Source organism: Pristiophorus japonicus, chromosome 13 (genome assembly GCF_044704955.1).
Source record: "Pristiophorus japonicus isolate sPriJap1 chromosome 13, sPriJap1.hap1, whole genome shotgun sequence".
Lineage (NCBI taxonomy): Eukaryota > Metazoa > Chordata > Chondrichthyes > Pristiophoridae > Pristiophorus > Pristiophorus japonicus.
In genome coordinates, this window is record NC_091989.1 from 155,540,535 (window position 1) to 155,559,031 (window position 18,497).

At 40.1% G+C, this 18,497-nt stretch overlaps 1 protein-coding gene and 1 long non-coding RNA gene across 6 annotated transcripts in view; one reads left to right on the forward strand and one right to left on the reverse strand.

Annotated features, from left to right (window-relative positions):
• The window catches only part of LOC139278919 (uncharacterized), a 53,495-nt gene extending 36,562 nt beyond the window's left edge, over nt 1–16,933 (forward strand). Inside the window, exons 5-6 of one of the 2 annotated variants that reach the window (XR_011596379.1) lie at nt 3,766–3,831; nt 14,888–16,933. This is a non-coding gene — a long non-coding RNA (uncharacterized lncRNA). The remainder of the gene's footprint in view (nt 1–3,765; nt 3,832–14,887) is intronic. The other variant, XR_011596380.1, reaches the window with a different exon arrangement.
• Nucleotides 1–18,497, reverse strand: part of piezo1 (piezo type mechanosensitive ion channel component 1 (Er blood group)) — a 416,932-nt gene that overhangs the window by 292,770 nt on the left and 105,665 nt on the right. The window lies entirely within an intron of this gene.

Sequence of the window (18,497 nt, forward strand, 5' to 3'; positions counted from 1 at the left end):
AACCAGTCTGTTGCAAAGCAATTCCCACGCATATTTGTAGTGATATTTAGAACTTTTTCTTCTGTTCAATTCAAGATAAGAGCCATAAGTCACTTTTTTTATTACAGTATTCAAGTACTACTCCACTCCCTCAAACACACTGGTCTTGTTTCCAGAGTCTTCAGAGGTCATACAACTTATTAAAAATAGTATAAAAATAATATACAGCAGGTTTCTCGGGCATGAAAGAGTGGCAAAAAGGTCCAATTTTGCGGGGCTATATCCTGTGCCTCAAGAAGGCCTGAAATAAATCCGATGCCATGTTAGCATGGGTCATATCCAGGTGTCCCTGGCGGCCCCCTTGAACAGCAAAGGAGCTTAATGCCTGCTTAAGGACCCCCTCCCAAACTGGTCTGAACCAGGTAGGCGGCCCAAGGAACCTTCTGGTTCCTTCGGCTGCCTAACCAGAGGTCTTCGAAGATGGATGCCACCAACTGAACAGTAGGTTTTTAAAATTTTAAACTTACCTTATTGCAGGAGTGCTCCCCTTAACGACACTGCACTACTGTGGGCCTCTACCGGCCCAAGCACAGCCCTTCCTCTGCCCTCGAAGAACCTCCCTGAGGGCTGATACCAGTATCACAGACGGCCCACATTAATCCAGAGGAAACCATTTTAGGCCTAAACAAATTTCTCCCCTCCCTGCTGCCCTCTCCACCTTCAATGGCACAGACAGGCACTTCAATGTCCTACATTGTGTACACAGTATACACTAAACCTTGCACATAATGATGAATAAGTCGTGTTTCAATGGTTTTTAGCTAATTAAATATATCAAGAAAAAGCAGAGATTTTATTTTACTTTATCAATTATTTTGAACTCATGAATTTAAATACATTCACTTGCGCCATTAATTTTGGGTTTAAGTGAGAAAACAAGAATAAATCGAGGAAATTCACAATTGGCATCAACTTGACTGCAGGACAGAGCCTATGGCAATCAAGTTTTCATGGTTTTGGCAAGAGTACTGGTGCAGTGCAAAAGTCCCAGGATATTATAGCGCAGCATGGATAATTGCACAATTCACTTGCAGCATAATTTTCTGGAACTTTTGCACTGGAAGACAAAGCTAATGCCACAGATGCACTTCTCCAGGAAATTCTGGGCCCATATATTTAGCCCAAATTGTTGAAACACAGGACCTCACAAATGAAATAATATATAAATGGCAACTAAAAATGATCTAGTCTCCGAGCATAATCATTTTAATGACTGCTTAATGATTAAAATGCTGGGTTATTAACTATTGCCCAGGGACAGAGGTGGGCTCACTAGGTTATTTAATTATCAGGAATGCTAAGTGGGTGGGGCACTTTCAACCTCAACCAGCATACAGAACACTACTGATTATTCTCCAGAGAGATTTCTTTACTTCTATACTCTGCATCAAATAAACTGTGCAGGTGCTGTACATTATCTGTAGGATGCACATCCAGTAAAATACACCACTGTTCACACAGAACTGCAAATAGCTAACAAGCATTTTTACTTCCTCTGGCTAGTCTGTCTGCTTGTAATGAAACACTCTATTCATGCGACCCTGGTTTTGATCAGAATGGCATGCTCATATCCTCTTGCCAGCCTGAGTAAGAATTTTTTAAATAAAAGCATTCCTTTTTGTGCAGTATCGATAGGCTGCTTTACAAAAAGATTTAGGGGAAATAACAATATCATATTCCAGTTGTTAGAGCATTTCCAGTAGCTGCTCCTTCTGAAATTGTGCTTTTTGAAAATAAATTGAGAATATAATCAAAGAAAACACAGGTAGCATTTTCCAAAAAGGAAATGATCTAATCATTTTGGTTTGCTAAAGTTCACAAATTGTTCATAATGTACATTGAGAACTGAAGTTCAGCTGAAGCTTGGCCTACTCTTATTTCTAATGTGAATGTTCGTCAGTGTAACTTTTCTGTACTTCGAGACAACAGAAAGGAGAGATGATAAAATTTGCTATTGTTTCAATAGTTTAAGTTTGCAAACGGTAGTTTTGGTTTTATTGACCAATGCAGAATGCAATTCTTGGAAAAAGTCAACCACCAATTTGCAAGAGGAATAAAATTATCTTAGAAGATCTGTTAATAATTATCGGAGTATCTATTGACACCACTGTGTCAACCAAGGAGTTGGAGGTGGGGCAGGACTTACAGCAAACAAGTGTATTTCACAGCAAACAAAGAAAACAGCAAAGCAAGCAAGGTCTATCTACAGAATCTATTTAAAAAGAGTCTGTATGAACTGCCGCTAAAAGAATCCTTGCATGACCAAAACGGCAGCAACTTTTCCCAATGAAAGCAGTGATCTCTCCAGAAAAATGCAGTGAGTGGAAGACAGTTACATGTGCGTAAGATCAATTCCCTGTCAGACAGCAGTGTGGTCTCCGGGGGTGATTGACAGGGCAGTTACCCAATCGTCTCCATTCTGGCCGGGATTAGTGGTCTCACTATAGGCAGCAAATAATGATTAGAAAAATAATTATATTCATTTATTTACCAAATTTTCTTTAAATGTTATCCTGATTTTAAGAAGTTGAGAACATAAGAATTAGGAGCCCCTCGAGCCTGCTCCACCATTCAATATCATGGTTGTTCTTCGACATCATCTCGACTTTCCCGCCCGATCCCCACATCCCTTGATTCCCTTAGAATCCAAAAATCTATCTATCTCAGCCTTGAATATACTCAATGACTCAGCATCCACAGCCCTTTGAGGTAAAGAATTCCAAAGATTCACAACCCTCTCTGAGTAAAGAAATCTTCCTCATCTCAGTCTTAACTGGCCGACCCCTTATCCTGCGACTATGCCCCCTAGTTCTAGCTAGGGGAAACAACCTCTCACTATCTTCCCTGTCGATCCCCCTCAGAAACTAATCTATTTCAATGAGGTCACTTCTCATTCTTCTAAACTCCAAAGTATAGGCCCAATCTACTCAATCTCTCCTCATAGGACAACCCTCTCCTCCCACGGATGAATCTGGTGAACCTTCGTTGCATCACCTCCAAGGTAAGTATGTCCTTCCTCATATAAGGAGACCAAAACTGTACACAGTACTCCAGGTGTGTTTTGAACAAGGTGCTGTCGACAAGATCAGAGGGCAGGGTAAAGACAAAATTTAGCCATTAGAATAAAATACTGAAAATGATGCACAAATGAAGAAAATAAATAGAGCAAACACGGTAATTGTTTAAATAATGAGGTGGATGAGGATTAGTTAATTATTTTTGTAGATAGTTGTTCAGATGAGGTTGATTTTTTTTTTAAAAGAATTACAACAGCTGTTATCAGATGTCAGTTGAAGTGTCCACACAGCAGGACGTGCACAGTGCCCGGTATACCTGCAGGAAAATAAAGGGACCCTTCATTTACATAGCTGCCCCAGGCTTGCTCCTGCTTCATTATATAGGGCGGAGATAAATCCCTGCCCCTTCTCCACTTCTGTGCACCTGAGAACAGAGCATTTCATGGTCACACAGGAAAGAAAAGTCTGTCTGATTATATTATTTTAGAACAGGAGCATCGCACCATGTAATACAGAATGTATTATTCTGCTGCTCAGGTGTGGATCTTTGAAGGCCACCAAGTCTAATTACTGTTAAATTGTGACCTCATCCAACTCTTCAGGTCACAATCCTGGCTTTCTTCATCTTTCGTCAAAAACAAAGTGTGATTGGTAATAGATTGATACAGATATTGGCCATAAATTTGTACCCCATATACTTTTTCCCCAGGAATTGTCGGAGAATGGCTATAAATGAGCTAAGCAGGGAACAATGCAAATTGAGACTATTTCTGAGGTACTTCTTGCTTCCTATATTAGATTGTTGATTCAATAAATGTCTTTTAACTATGTTGCTAGTGCAAATCATGGATTTTAAATCTTCAATAGCAGCCAAGCGCATGTGCGCAACTGTTCTGAATGGTGAGGTAAAGGCAAGTGGTTAGTGCTCTGCAAATGTAGCCAACATGAGTCATGAGTTCAAAAAAAAATGGGAGAAAACTAAGGGAGGGGCACGTCAGCAATAAAATCATATGCTTCCATTCTCAATACAGCCCGCAGTTTAAACATAGTTGTTTTTGGAAGCAGGAGGTACAGGCATTTTGTAATTAAAACCATTTGTTCAGGGAGCTACAAACACACAAGTTAAAGAAAAACACTGGCGCAGGTGCAGACAGTAATAGGAGGGCAAAAGTAATTTGGAGAGGTAAAGAGGTCCAAGAGTGTGAGCACCTGTTTAGTGATTAATAAGGACCTGATCCCCAACATCATTCTGTTCCACTTTGTTGCTATAAATAGAAAATAATGATTTGATGAGATTTTAATGTACAAATTTTATAAATGCAAGTAATGAAGTTCTGATCATTTGAGCCCTAAAAGGATAGAATTCCAATAGACATGATCAAAATGCCTGCACTGAAAAATCAGCAGAATTCTTTCCCTTCCTAGCCACTGGTACACAATAGCTGCTTTTACATTGGCCTTAGAGAGGTGCTCGTTCCATCGGTTCGCAACGTGTGGGTCTCACACACTCAGGGGCACACCAATATAAACCTGCCAGATTGAGTAAGGCTGGCTGCCAGAAAGAGCTGGGATTTTTTTATTGGCCATTTTTCTCTTCATAAAAACAAACAAAAGAATCCTTTGCTACACTTATTTTCTTCAGTCAATCCCAATAAAGAAAGTGAAGCAGACAGGGGTAAATCCATTAATGGGATAGCAATTCTTTCCTCCTGTTAACACATAAAACTGCCTCTTGTATAAAATGTATGAATCACCGGGAACATGAACATCAAACTGATACAAATACAACCTCATTAAATACAATTAAAAAGATGTACACACTACGAGGAACTTGAGTCATTTCAGATTCATTCAATAATTTAGTTTGGTTTGAAGTCGAATATACTAATCTTTTGAAGCAAAATCTAGAGAGAAACCAAAATATCCCTCTCTGCATGTAGGAACTGAATCCAGCTATTAATTTTGAGTCGCATCATAACATAACCTTTTATAGAAAGAAACGGCAGATACAGTTTTATAAGTCGCGCACCTTGATCATACAAAATAGTGAATCCATGTTGTCTTTCTGTAAATTAACACAATCAAGTCAAGTTACTCATTCTTCAACTCATGTCCATATTTTACTGATTTTTATAAATAGCCAATTATCTCAATTTCATTATTCTCCTGAAGCTCAGAAGCCAAATGCTGAACCCGAAGGCCTATCCAGTTGGGAGGGGCACAAATTATGAAACACAGTACCATGAATTTAAAGAAAAAAAGGTAAACACAACTAGGCACACCTTGCCATGATACAGGTAAATGTATTAGAATACCATGCAGTGGGGAGTACTCATAGGGTGGTTCCAGCCTCATAAGAAAGGAAGAATGTAATGAGAACAAGCCATTAATGCCATTCTTGACAAACCACTTACAATCCACTCCATCATGGAGACTACCCCAACTATTTCAGCTCCTGAAGAAAATTCCTACAAAACTTTTGCTTGCCCCTCACCTGAAAAAAATGAATCTAGTGGTGGACAGATTGGCAATACATCTTCATGACCCCACTGAAAATGATGAGTGTTCAAATGTCAAGTGAAGATAGCTTCAACTGGGCTGTCATAACTCCAACAGCTGAATAGCCTATCCACCCCGATTTTGAAGGGGGGTCGGGTACTGTGCGTGCAAGCCCCAAAGCAGGCAGAGCACACACAGAGTCCAGGGATGTGGAGGCCCGGTCAATCTTAGTGGTGAGGCCTCATTTACATAAATGTTCCCAGTGTCCCACTCAAACTGGGCCACATCCATCGTAATATAATCTTCTACCCTGGTTACTGATGGGATACCCATGCTTTCAATGGTATTAAAAAAAGGAGTTATTTTAAATGTATGAAGAGGAATGTTAACCTAAAATGATACATTTCTACTTCTCATCTAAGACCGTATGTTTTTGAAAAATCTTTCAAACTCATTTTAGTGTAAAAGTTATACATTCATATAATGCCTTATCGCATCTCTCAACATTTTTGAAGAATGTGAGCTACTAGCTACTGCTGGGTTTCACTCTGATCAAAAAAAAATCAAATTTTATTTTGTAATATTTCTACAGGCTTTTAAATAATCCCATGCAAAAGCAGAATTCTTTTCAGCTCAGAGTACAGATTCTTTATTTGACACTGGAATCTAACCAGAGCACAAGTTTATAGCTGAATTTAAATTGCTCATTCTTTTTGGTTCTCTATTTATTGCTGTGATTTAAAAATGAACACAAAATATGGATAATTCATTTTGCCAGAAAGTTAATACAACTTGCTCCTAAAATCAACTCTATGAAACAATTATATTTAACACATGATAATTCATGAGATTGTTTACAACTACATTCATTGTGCTTTAAGCACTGCGTGAATGTGTATAACAAGAATATGTAACTCAGGCTACGGATAGATTACCACTTTTCCAAACTGACCAGATTCCAGAGAGGAGCATTGTCGTATCAAGCCCAGTTTCAAAAGTGCGGAGGGGCATCCTTGGGCCCTTCTGGACACTTTATAGACTTCAGCCAAGTTTTTTGTAATGGTTTGACAGTGTGGCTCTTTTACCCACATTCTCAATATATTTAAAATCTGGTAAAGGAGTTCTGCATTTGCACATCAGGACACGTGCTGATCTCCTAGTTGTCAGTCAGATTTGCAGCCAGGCAGCAGAAATTAATACACTAACTACAGGGCCAAGATGGAAAGACACAGTATAACACAACCATGTCACTTGTATTTGCTGTGAGTAATAACACGAGCTAACAGCATTCGCTGTTATTGCGCCTTTAAAACTGTCTGCAACTTCAGGGTGTAGCGCATGCAGATCTAAATGCGGAAAGCCTGAAGTTGCAGTCAGTCATTTACTGCTCCGACACTGGCTGTGCTGTGCCCTCCTGAGCCGGTAATCAGTGTAATCAATGGAACCGATTAAAACTTGGGCTTTTCCTGGGGTAATATTGCTATTAAAAACCTTATTAAATGTCAGGTTGAATTAGGTGCAACTGGGTTTTAACAGCGCATTTACGATTAAACAAACCTTATGGCCCTGTGTGGAGTGTCAAATTTCTTCATTTTGATAAATATTACAATTTGAAGGAAACTTAAAAAAATATATTGTTCATGATATTTCAGGTTCTACCTATCCATATGCAAGAACCCCAATCTTTGTTTTGCTCTCTGTAGCATTTTTTAAAAGTCAGGATATAAGAAGGTTCTCATTTCCTGGTTCCCTGTCTGAGAATCCGGCAACGTGATTAGTTGCTTAGACAGCTTGTTGACGTCACAGCAGATCACAGTCGGAATTCCCCACTACAGTGCACTGAAATCACTTATGCTTTGAAAAAGCCAAAATTCTCACCAGAGATGGAGAGATCCTTGTGGGTAGCTTTCTTCCGGGCCAGCGGCGATCGCCTTTGCTTCGCTGCTGACCACACATTCCTGGCCAAAAAATTCTTGAAATATTAACATTTTCTAAAATAAATACGAGGAATGAAATTGTAAGAAAATGCAAAAAGACAGAAAAACCCTGTTATAGTTAGATGCCTTTGTTCATTACAGTGAACATCTGTGCGGCGTAAATCCAGAGATTTGGTTGGATACTTCTTTTCACAATGTGTTTTTTTTTTAAAACTGCACATATTTTCCTACTGTTTATTCCAATTCCAGTAAAAGCTCAATACTGGAATCATTGACAGGGTCAGGGCTAGAACAGCAACAATGTTCCAGAATTCAGTTTCCCCTAAAGGGATATTCTGAACAGAGGACAATAATTTGTTCAATCTTAAACAGTCCATTTGTACAAAAAGATGCAAGTTATTTCTGATGACAATCACATATCTTGGTATCAAGTTAGTGCATGCCAAACATATGCAAAGATATAGAAACAGAGAAAATAGGTGCAGGAGTAGGCCATTCGGCCCTTCGAGGCTGCACCGCTATTCAATAAGATCATGGCTGATCATTCCCTTAGTACCCCTTTGCTGCTTTCTCACCAAACCCCTTGATCCCCTTAGCCGTAAGGGCCATATCTAACTCCCTCTTGAATATATCCAATGAACTGGCATCAACAACTCTGCGGCAGGGAGTTCCACAGGTCAACAACTCTGAGTGAAGAAGTTTCTCCTCATCTCAGTCCTAAATGGCCTACCCCTTATCCTAAGACTGCGGCCCCTGGTTCTGGACTTCCCCCCGCATCTAACCTGTCCAGTCCCGTCAGAATCTTATACGTTTCTATGAGATCCCCTCTCATCCTTCTAAATTCCAGTGAATAAAGGCCCAGTTGATCCAGTCTCTCCTCATATGACAGTCCAGCCATCCCTGGAATTAGTCTGGTGAACCTTCGCTGTACTCCCTCAATAGCAAGAACGTCCTTCCTCAGACTAGGAGACCAAAACTGAACACAATATTCCAGGTGAGGCCTCACTAAGGCCCTGTACAACTGCAGTAAGACCTCCCTGCTCTTATTCTCTAGTTATGAAGGCCAACATGCCATTTGCCTTCTTCACCGCCTGCTGTACCTGCATGCCAACCTTCAATGACTGATGAACCATGATACCCAGATCTCGTTGCACCTCCCCTTTTCCTAATCTGCCGCCATTCAGATAATATTCTGTCTTCGTGTTTTTGCCCCCAAAATGGATAACCTTACATTTATCCACATTATACTGCATCTGCCCACTCACCTAACCTGTCCAAGTCACCATGCAGCCTCTTCGCGTCCCCCTCACAGCTCACACCGCCACCCAGTTTCGTGTCATCTGCAAACTTGGAGATATTACACTCAATTTCTTCATCTAAATCGTTAACGTGTATTGTAAAGAGCTGGGGTCCCAGCACTGAGCCCTCCACTAGTCATTGTCTGCCATTCTGAAATGGACCCATTTATCCCAACTCTCTGCTTCCTGTCTGCCAACCAGTTTTCTATCCATGTCAGTACATTACCCCCAATACCATGCGCTTTGATTTTGCACACCAATCTCTTGTGCGGGACCTTGTCAAAAGCCTTTCGAAAGTCCAAATACACCACATCCACTGGTTCTCCCTTGTCCACTCTGCTAGTTACGTCCTCAAAGAATTCCAGATGATTCATCAAGCATGATTTCCCTTTCATAAATCCATGCTGACTTGGACCGATCCTGTCACTGTTTCCAAACGCGCTGCTATTTCATCCTTAATGATTGATTCCAACATTTTCCCCACTACTGATGTCAGGCTAACCGGTCTATAATTAGCCGTTTTCTCTCTCCCTCCTTTTTTAAAAAGTGGTGTTACATTTGCTACCCTCCAGTCCTTAGGAGCTGATCCCGAGTCGATAGACTGTTGGAAAATGATCACCAATGCATCCACTATTTCTAGGGCCACTTCCTTAAGTACTCTGGGATGCAGACTATCCCTGGGGATTTATCAGCCTTCAATCCCATCAATTTCCCTAACACAATTTCCCACCTAATAAGGATATCCTTCAGTTCCTCCTTCTCACGAGACCCACTGTCCCCTTGTACATTCGGAAGGCTATTTGTGTCTTCCTTCGTGAAGACATAACCGAAGTATTTGTTCAATTGGTCTGCCATTTCTTTGTTCCCCATTATAAATTCACCTGAATCCGACTGCAAGGGACCTATATTTATTTTCACTAATCTTTTTCTCTTCACATATTTATAGAAGCTTTTGCAGTCAGCTTTTAAGTTCCCTGCAAGCTTCCTCTCGTACGCTATTTTCCCCCTCTTAATTAAACCCTTAGTCCTCCTCTATTGAATTCTAAATTTCTCCCAGTCCTCAGGTTTGTTACTTTTTCTAGCCAATTCATATGCCTCTTCCTTGGTTTTAACATCATCCTTAATTTCCCTTGTTAGCCACATTTGAGCCACCTTCCCCGTTTTATTTTTACTCCAGACAGGGATGTACAATTGCTGAAGTTCATCCATGTGATCTTTAAATGTTTGCCATTGCTTATCCACCTTCAACCCTTTAAGTATCATTTGCCAGTCTATTCTAGTCAATTCATGCCTCATATCGTCGAAGTTACCTTTCCTTAAGTTCAGGACCCTGTGTCACTCTCCATCTTAATAAAGAATTCTACCATATTATTATTAATTGATTGTTTGAAAACAGCGTATAACTGTGGCTATCTTAGCAGGAGTAATTGCAATGTGAAATGATCTGAGAAAGTAATTTCTAAAGGTGGATCAAATACTACATCATTCATACTCAAAACTTACTGGATGAATTAGAAATGCACAATGTTAATACAACTACCATCATTTGTTTCAATGGTAAATTTATGAACATGTTGAAATATGGTATAAAATCATACCCAATCAGCAAATGAACCACAATAGCAGCACCTGTCAAACATACATGTTTCAAGAAGTTATAGTACATCTGTTAATGACAAAAGGCAGAGTTTCCCATTCTTTGCTTTGAGCATATATAGATATTCTCAAACAGCAAAACCCTCCAAAATGTAGTGTGTGTGGCTAGTCAAGAAAACTAATGTTGCGTAAACTTCATTAAACCAGTAACCACATTTAATTTCTCCCTAGCAATAATAATGGAATGCAACAACAACTTGTATTTATATAGCACCTTTAACATAGTGTAATGTCCCAAGGTGCTTCACAGGAGTATGATGCGATACCGAGCCGCATAAGTAGAAATTAGCACGCGTGACCAAAAGCTTGGTGAAAGAAGTATGTTTTGAGGAATGTCTTAAAGAAGGAGAGAGAGGTAGCAAGGTGAAGAGGTTTAGGCAGGGAGTTCGAGTTTGGGGCCAAGGCAACAGAAGGCATGGCCACCAATGGTTGAACGATTATAATCAGGGATGCTCAAGAGGGCAGAATTGGAGGAGCGCAGACATCTCAGGTGGGTTGTGGGGCTGGAGGAGATTACAAAGATAGGGAGGGGCAAGGCCATGGAGGTATTTGAAAATAAGAATGAGAATTTTGAACTCGCAGCGTTGCTTAACCGGAAGCCAATGTACGTCAGCGAGCACAGGGGTGATGGGTGAGCGGGACTGGGTGCGAGTTGGGACACGGGCAGCCGAGTTTTGGATCACATCTAGTTTACGTAGGGTTGAATGGGAGAGACCAGCCAGAAGTGCGTTGGAATAGTCAAGTCTAGAGATAACAAAGGCATGGCACTCAGCCATATTTTCCATGAAGGCCCCAGATTGAATGCAAATGACTAACAACGCTATTCATAATGATGTTCTTGATTTTCAGGATTCAGAGAAGACAGGTGTCTATTGCTTACTCATTAGATCACCATTTCATCTCAATTGTACCAAGATTAAAAATTTCCCAAAAGTTTGCAATTACTGGCCTTCAGTCTCAAAACACCCCAGTTCATTGCCACATGAAACTGTGACACAACCTTCACAATGATTTGGTTTTCCAAAATGATGTTTGTGGGTAATAAAGATATGGGTCCATGCTCACTATTTCCCATACAGTTACTTTATAACCTAAAAAATGTTAAGGCAGATGCAGAACAAAAGCTGGATGCTAGACCATCACACTGAGATTTACAGAAGTACAGACTCTGTCACATTATGCAGTGCCACCTTCATAGATGTATACTTGGCCTGTAGAGGCAACCTTAAATGCGCATCAAACCAACATGGAAACACAGAAAATGGGTGCATTAGCAGGCCATTCGGTTCTTCGAGCCTGCACCACCCACCATTATATATGATCATGGCTGATCATGTAACTTCAGCACCCCACTCCTGCCTTCTCTCCATACCCATTGATCTCTTTAGCCATAAGGGCCACATCTAACTCCCTCTTGAATATATCTAACGAACTGGACTCAACTTTCTGTGGTACAGAATTCCATAGGTTCACAATTCTCTGGATGAAAAGGTTTCTCCTCATCGCGGTCCTATATGGCTTACCCCTTATCCTTAGACTGTGACCCCTGGTTCTGGACTTCCCCAACATCGGGAACATTCTTCCTGCATCTAACATGTCCGATCCCGTCAGAATTTGATATGCTTCTATGAGATCCCCTCTCATTCTTCTAAATTCCAGCAAATATAAGTCTAGTCGATCCAGTCTTTCTTCATATGTCAGTCCTGCCATCCTGGGAATCAGTCTGGTGAACCTTCGCTGCACTCCGTCAACAGCAAGAATGTCCTTCCTCAGATTAGGAGACCAAAACTGCACACAATACTCAAGGTGTGGTCTCACCAAGGCCCTGTACAACTGCAGTCAGACCTCCCTGCTCCTATACTCAAATCCTCTCGCTAATGAAGGCCAACATGCCATTTGCTTTCTTAATTGCCTGCTGTACCTACATGCCTACTTTCAATGACTGATGTACCATGACACCCAGGTCTCGTTGCACCTCCCCTTTTCCTAATCTGTCACCATTCAGATAATATTCGGCCTTCATGTTTTTGCCAACCAAACTGGATAACCTCACATTTATCTACATTATACTGCATCTGCCACTCACCTAACCTGTCCAAATCACCCTGTAGCCTCTTAGCATCTTCCTCACAGCTCTCACCGCTACCCAGCTTAGTGTCATCTGCAAACTTGAAGATATTACATTCAATTTCTTCATCTAAATCATTGAGGTATATTGTAAGTAACTGGGGTCCCAGCATTGAACCCTGCGGTACCCCACTGGTCACTGCCTGCCGTTCTGAAAAGGACCCGTTTATTCCGACTCTCTGCTTCCTGTCTGCCAAGCAGTTTTCTATCCACGTCAATACATTACCCCCAATACCATGTGCTTTAATTTTGCACACCAATCTCTTGTGTGGGACCTTGTCAAAAGCCTTTTGAAAGTCCAAATGCACCACATCCACTGGTTCTCCCTTATCCACTCCACTAGTTACATCCTCAAAAAATTCTAGAAGATTTGTCAAGCATGATTTCCCTTTCATAAGTCCATGCTGACTTGGACCGATCCTGTCACTGCTTTCCAAATGCGCTGCTATTACATCTTTAATAACTGATTCCAGCATTTTCCCCACTACCGATGTCAGGCTAACTGGTCTATAATTCCCTGTTTTCTCTCTTCCTCCTTTTTTTAAAAAGTGGGGTTACATTAGCTACCCTCCAATCCATAGGAACTGATCCAGAGTCTATGGAATGTTGGAAAATGACCACCAATGCATCTACTATTTCTAGGGCCACTTCCTTAAGTACTCTGGGATGCAGACTATCAGGCCCTGGGGATTTATCGGCCTTCACGGTTTACAAACACAAGATTGCAGATCAATAGAAAATAATGCATGGATGTGACTGTGCCCAAGATAAATATTCAGTGTAATTCCCATAAGTCTAGATTGGCCTGAGCTTATTTATATATATATAGCATCTTCTATGAAGCCAGGTTTCAAAATGTTTGGAGCTACTTCCAATGGCTTGGGGATAAATATACCATGTGGTATGGCACTGAGCCATATTTTCTATGAACGCCCCAGATTGAATTCCACCTTTGTGTTTAGTTTTCCCATCTCAACTAAGGGGGTAGCGAGAACATTAGAATTGCACAAAATAATTATTCTAAATCTAAAATAGGTTTCACTTTTGCTTATCTAAAATGTTGTAACTAAAGAAAAGATTACATTAATATAGGACCTTTCATGACCTCAGAATATCCCAAAGCACTTCACAGGCAATGAATTACTTCTTCAATGTAGGCACTGTTATGTAGACCACCTCAGCAGCCAATATGCACACAAGGTCTCACAAACAGCAATGAGATAATTGGCCAGTTCATCTGTTTTTGGTGGTGTTGGTTAAGGGATAAATGTTGGTCAGGAGATGAGGAGAAATCCTCCGCTCATCTTCAAATATTGCCAGGAGACCTTTTACATCCACTTGACAGACCAGGGCCCTGGTTTAATATATCAGAAAGATGGCACCTCTAACTCTGCACCAATCCTGCAGTACTGCACTGCATTAGTTATTGATGTTGGTTAAATGCATTGCTTGGTACAGCACTGATCTGCCACACTCAATCTTCACCCCTGGCCCATGTCAAAGTAGCCAGTTCCAGACAGAATGGTAGTCATGGCATTATAATTAATCTATATGTTCTTAAACTTAGGCTCAGACAGGAAGAATGTTACTGAAGTGTTGCTGTCTGTAACATTACACCCCTACAATGAGTTACTTTCATAAGAGGAGTAAGCGAAAAATCACTGTGGAATAATATATTGCCTAGTCAAAACAGGAACATTACTTATGCAATAAGAACAGAAAATGCTGGAAATCTCAGCAGGTCAGGCAGCATCTGTTTGAGAAAAGCAGAGTTAACGTTTCAGGTCGATGACCCTTCATCAGAACTGGCGAATGTTTGAAAAGAACAGATTGTTAATGAGAGGGTGGAAGACAGGAGAGTTAATGTTCTTTTCGAACAGTCACCAGTTCTGACGAAGGGTCATCGACCTGAAACGTTAACTCTCCTGTCTTCCACCCTATCACAGACTTTCCCTTTTGTTCTTTCTTCCCCTCCCCCTTTCATTGCTCCTTAAGAATCTGTTCTTTTCGAACATTCGTCAGTTCTGACAAAAGGTCATCAACCTGAAACATTAACTCTGTTTTTCTCTCCACATATGCTGCCTGACCTGCTGAGATTTCCAGCATTTTCTATTTTTATTTCAGATTCCAACATCTGCAGTATTTTGCTTTTGTAACATTATTTATTTCCTTGGAGAGTGTTAATATTCAGGTAGTCTTTTCCTTTCATATCCTCATGTTTTGCTCCTTAAATTGTATCCTAGTTTGTTAGGGAGCAAAGCTCTCCTTGTGCAATTTTGATGATTTTTTTCCCCTCTTGTTTTCTTCTTTCTAGAACACAGCCAGATACAAAAGGTACAGTTGCCTGCAGCCCTCTGACACCTTGTTCTAAAGGCCAATTTTTCAGTCTCCCAAATCAACATAGACCACTGAAGACACTGGGGATTAATTTCTCTTCTCCACACCCGTCTCCCACTTCAGACGATTACCTAATTTCAAGATCACCCGGCAACATAGATCTGAATCCAGTACCAAGAGCATCAGAGTTCAATGCACTTTTCCACTAGACTACCAAATAGGAAAATGTGAAGGCCATTTTGCTCACCTTTGTAACTGTAGCACTAGCCACAGACACAATAAAAAAAGGAGTGAAACATTTGGCGGTCACATACCATGCACGTGCAAAGCAACATTATGAAGAAAAATTGTTTCAACAGCTGACATATCCATTACAAGTTATTTTTTCTCACACCAAGAATAAAATCCAAACCGACCTTTACTGTAACTAATGCTGGATAGTAGCACTCATTGCTGTTACAGAAATAAGTACATTTTCTGCCGAGGGTACTATTCTTTTTTAAATGAATCATTTCCTTTGGAACAAGAAACACCCAGTAGAACTTAACATTGCATGTAATTTAATTAAAATACTACCAGTAAATACACAATGCTATCTATTCCATGAAATTTTCAGTCATAACATAAAATTAATCATATTGTCAGATACAGGTGATTAGGTTTGTGATGCATTTTGGACAATAAATAAATTACTATGAGCAAGAAAATGGGGCAACGTCAATTGGTGATGAGGTTGCATTTTTTTGTAAAGTTTCTTTTCAAATTCTTGGTTCAAGGTGGTTAGAAGAACATGCCACTAAAAACCAAAACATACACAAAGATAATCAAAATGGAAATATATTCTGAATCATCCAATTTCCAAGGACTGCAATACATTTTGTCTCTATCAGGACTGAAGCACCTAATCCAGATTAACACTTCAGTGCTGTGCCGAGGAAGTTGTATTTTCATTAAACTAAAAAGGTCCTATCTGATGCTCAAGTGGACATAAAAGATTTCAAGAGGAGGAGCATGGAGTTCTCACAGCATTTATCCCTTAACCAACACTGTGTTAACATTAGCTTAACTGACCATTGACCTCATTTGGTGTGGGCAAATTGGTTGCCATTTTTGCTTGCAGATCAGTAACCATACTTCAAAAGGAATTCAATAGCTGTGAAGCACTTTGAAAATATCCCAAGGACATGAAAAGAACTATATGAATTCAATTTTTTTCATACCAAAGAAAAAATGTTCATATCAGATTAGCAACAACAAATGCTTCTTGTTCCATCGAATGCGAGCTACAAAAACACAGGGACTAATTTACATGTGTTTTCTCTTTAATTTGCATTGCTTGTTAAATAACTGACTGCAAATAAAATTACAAAAAGTGGATTACAAGCAGCAAGGGGTAAATTAAGTTGCTATATTTTATATACTCAAAATTCTAAAAGAAATTAAAGATGAATTCTGTCATGTATGCCACCTTCATACAACTGTAACCTTCATGTAACTGACCTTCATGCAACCACACTGTATCTATGCCCTGGAAATGCACACCTTGACCACACGGGGTGAACTTGTGGGAGACACTCCTCACCTGGGCACTCAGGTATTTAAAGGGAGGTCCCACGCAGGGTCATCACTTCTTGGTTCTGGGAATAAAGGAAGGTCACGCAGTGACCGTGTCTGCAGTACATGCCTCGTGTGATTCAGTAGCAAGGTGCAGGAACACCACAAATTCTTTGTTTTATTTAATTTAAAAATCCTTTTTTTGTCCAGTGTCAAGTCTTTTAAAATGAGATAAACAGTGGCTTTTCTCAACACCAGCAGGAATGGATGGATAGGTAAACAAATACAACACAAGCAGCACTGTACAAGTACTGAAATTGCCCGGGAGTTTGCAAAGGCGCTGCCATGGTAGTGGCCCAGACCACCACGTAGGGCAATGTCTCCCCCTGAATCTTTCCAGCAGCGGACAGAGCAGAATTGGCAGTGACATCTGACCTGTCCTCTTCTGAGATACACTCTGAAAAAGAATCCAGCCTTCATAAAAATATAGAAAATGTTAATGTCTTTCATGTAGTTTACCAATGTATCTAAAGCATTTAATATTAAATACAAATATTAGAGTTCTTAATGACATTTTTTATACATACTCCTCTCCCACAAAATTGGAATTTATTTTATTCAGGACGTAGAGACTTGTTAAACTTAAAAAATACATATGTCATTTGCAGCCTCCTGAAAGGGCTTGTAAATTGGAGTGCTATCCAAGAAGATTGTGATTGAAATAGAGTTTCTCTCAGCTGTTGCTTTAGTCAATTGCTTCCAGGCAGAATTATTATGGCCAGTGGGTTTGTGGATTTGGCATATACCAGCAAACCTTTGAATTTGAAATTATTTTCACAAGCAGATGGAAAAGTAAATTCAAAGTTGTGGATTTTTTATGGGAAAAAAACACATATTACTAAGGTTCATATTTATTCATACATATTTATTTAAAATAGTGCTATAACTTTAAACTCAACTTTTCTTTTAAAAAAAAATGCACATTGCCTTTCAGGTGGACCTAAAAGATTCCATGGCATTATGTGAAGAGCAGGGAATTCCCCCACCTCCTGGCCAACGTTTAAGAAAAACAAATTATCTGGTCATTTATTACATTGCTGTGCGCAATTTGGTTGTGACTTTTCCCGAAATTAGAACAGAGACTAAACTTCAAAATAGTTAATTAGCTGTGAATCACTTTGGGACATCCCCCAGTCGTATAAGGCAATATACAAATGCAAGTTCTTTCTTTCATTCTTTCTTTTATCATTTCAGTGTATATTATCCTCAGAGATAAGGTGCTCAGTGTTAAAAAACTAATATTTACAGAGTCAGAAAAATTGGTTTGTAGCATTTAAATTTAACAGCAGACAATAGAATACTGTGCATGGAACAGGTCAAACAAACTTAAGATGTCCATTTATGGATTTCTTTTTGGCCTCCATTGTTCCCTTTCCTGCTCTCCCCAAAGCTTATGCACCTTCTACAACAAAGAGAGGCTGGTGGGAACATTCAAGATGTCCATGCCAAGCCAGCTCTTAACTGACTGACTGACTGGTTTGGTGGGGATTCCATTAATAGCAGGGCAGAGATCCAAAACGCTGAAGAATAGGAGGAAACTGAATCTGTGTGACTCCAATCATACTAATTCTTCACTGCCAAATGTTACTTTGATAACATTATCCAGAAGCACACAGTCAGCTTCCACATATATGCGGACGGCACCTCTCTGCCTCCTCTATTAAACGAAAGATTTGTGCCTCATTTTCAAACTGCCCATCTTATATCAAGGTTCGGATGACTCCAAACTTCCTCTAACTTAATGTTGACAAAACTGAGGCTATCCTCTTTGTCTCCCTTATTACTTCAAGCCCCGGGCCTTGAGTCGATCAATCTTCCCCCCCACCACCAAGAGTCAGAAAATGGGTAACCTTGACATCCTGCTTGAGCCTGGCTCAACTTCCTCTCCCACATCTGCTCTCTTACCAAATCTGCCTTCTTCCACTCCACGACATTGCCCACCTCTGCTCCATCTCTCTCCTACTGTTGCTGAA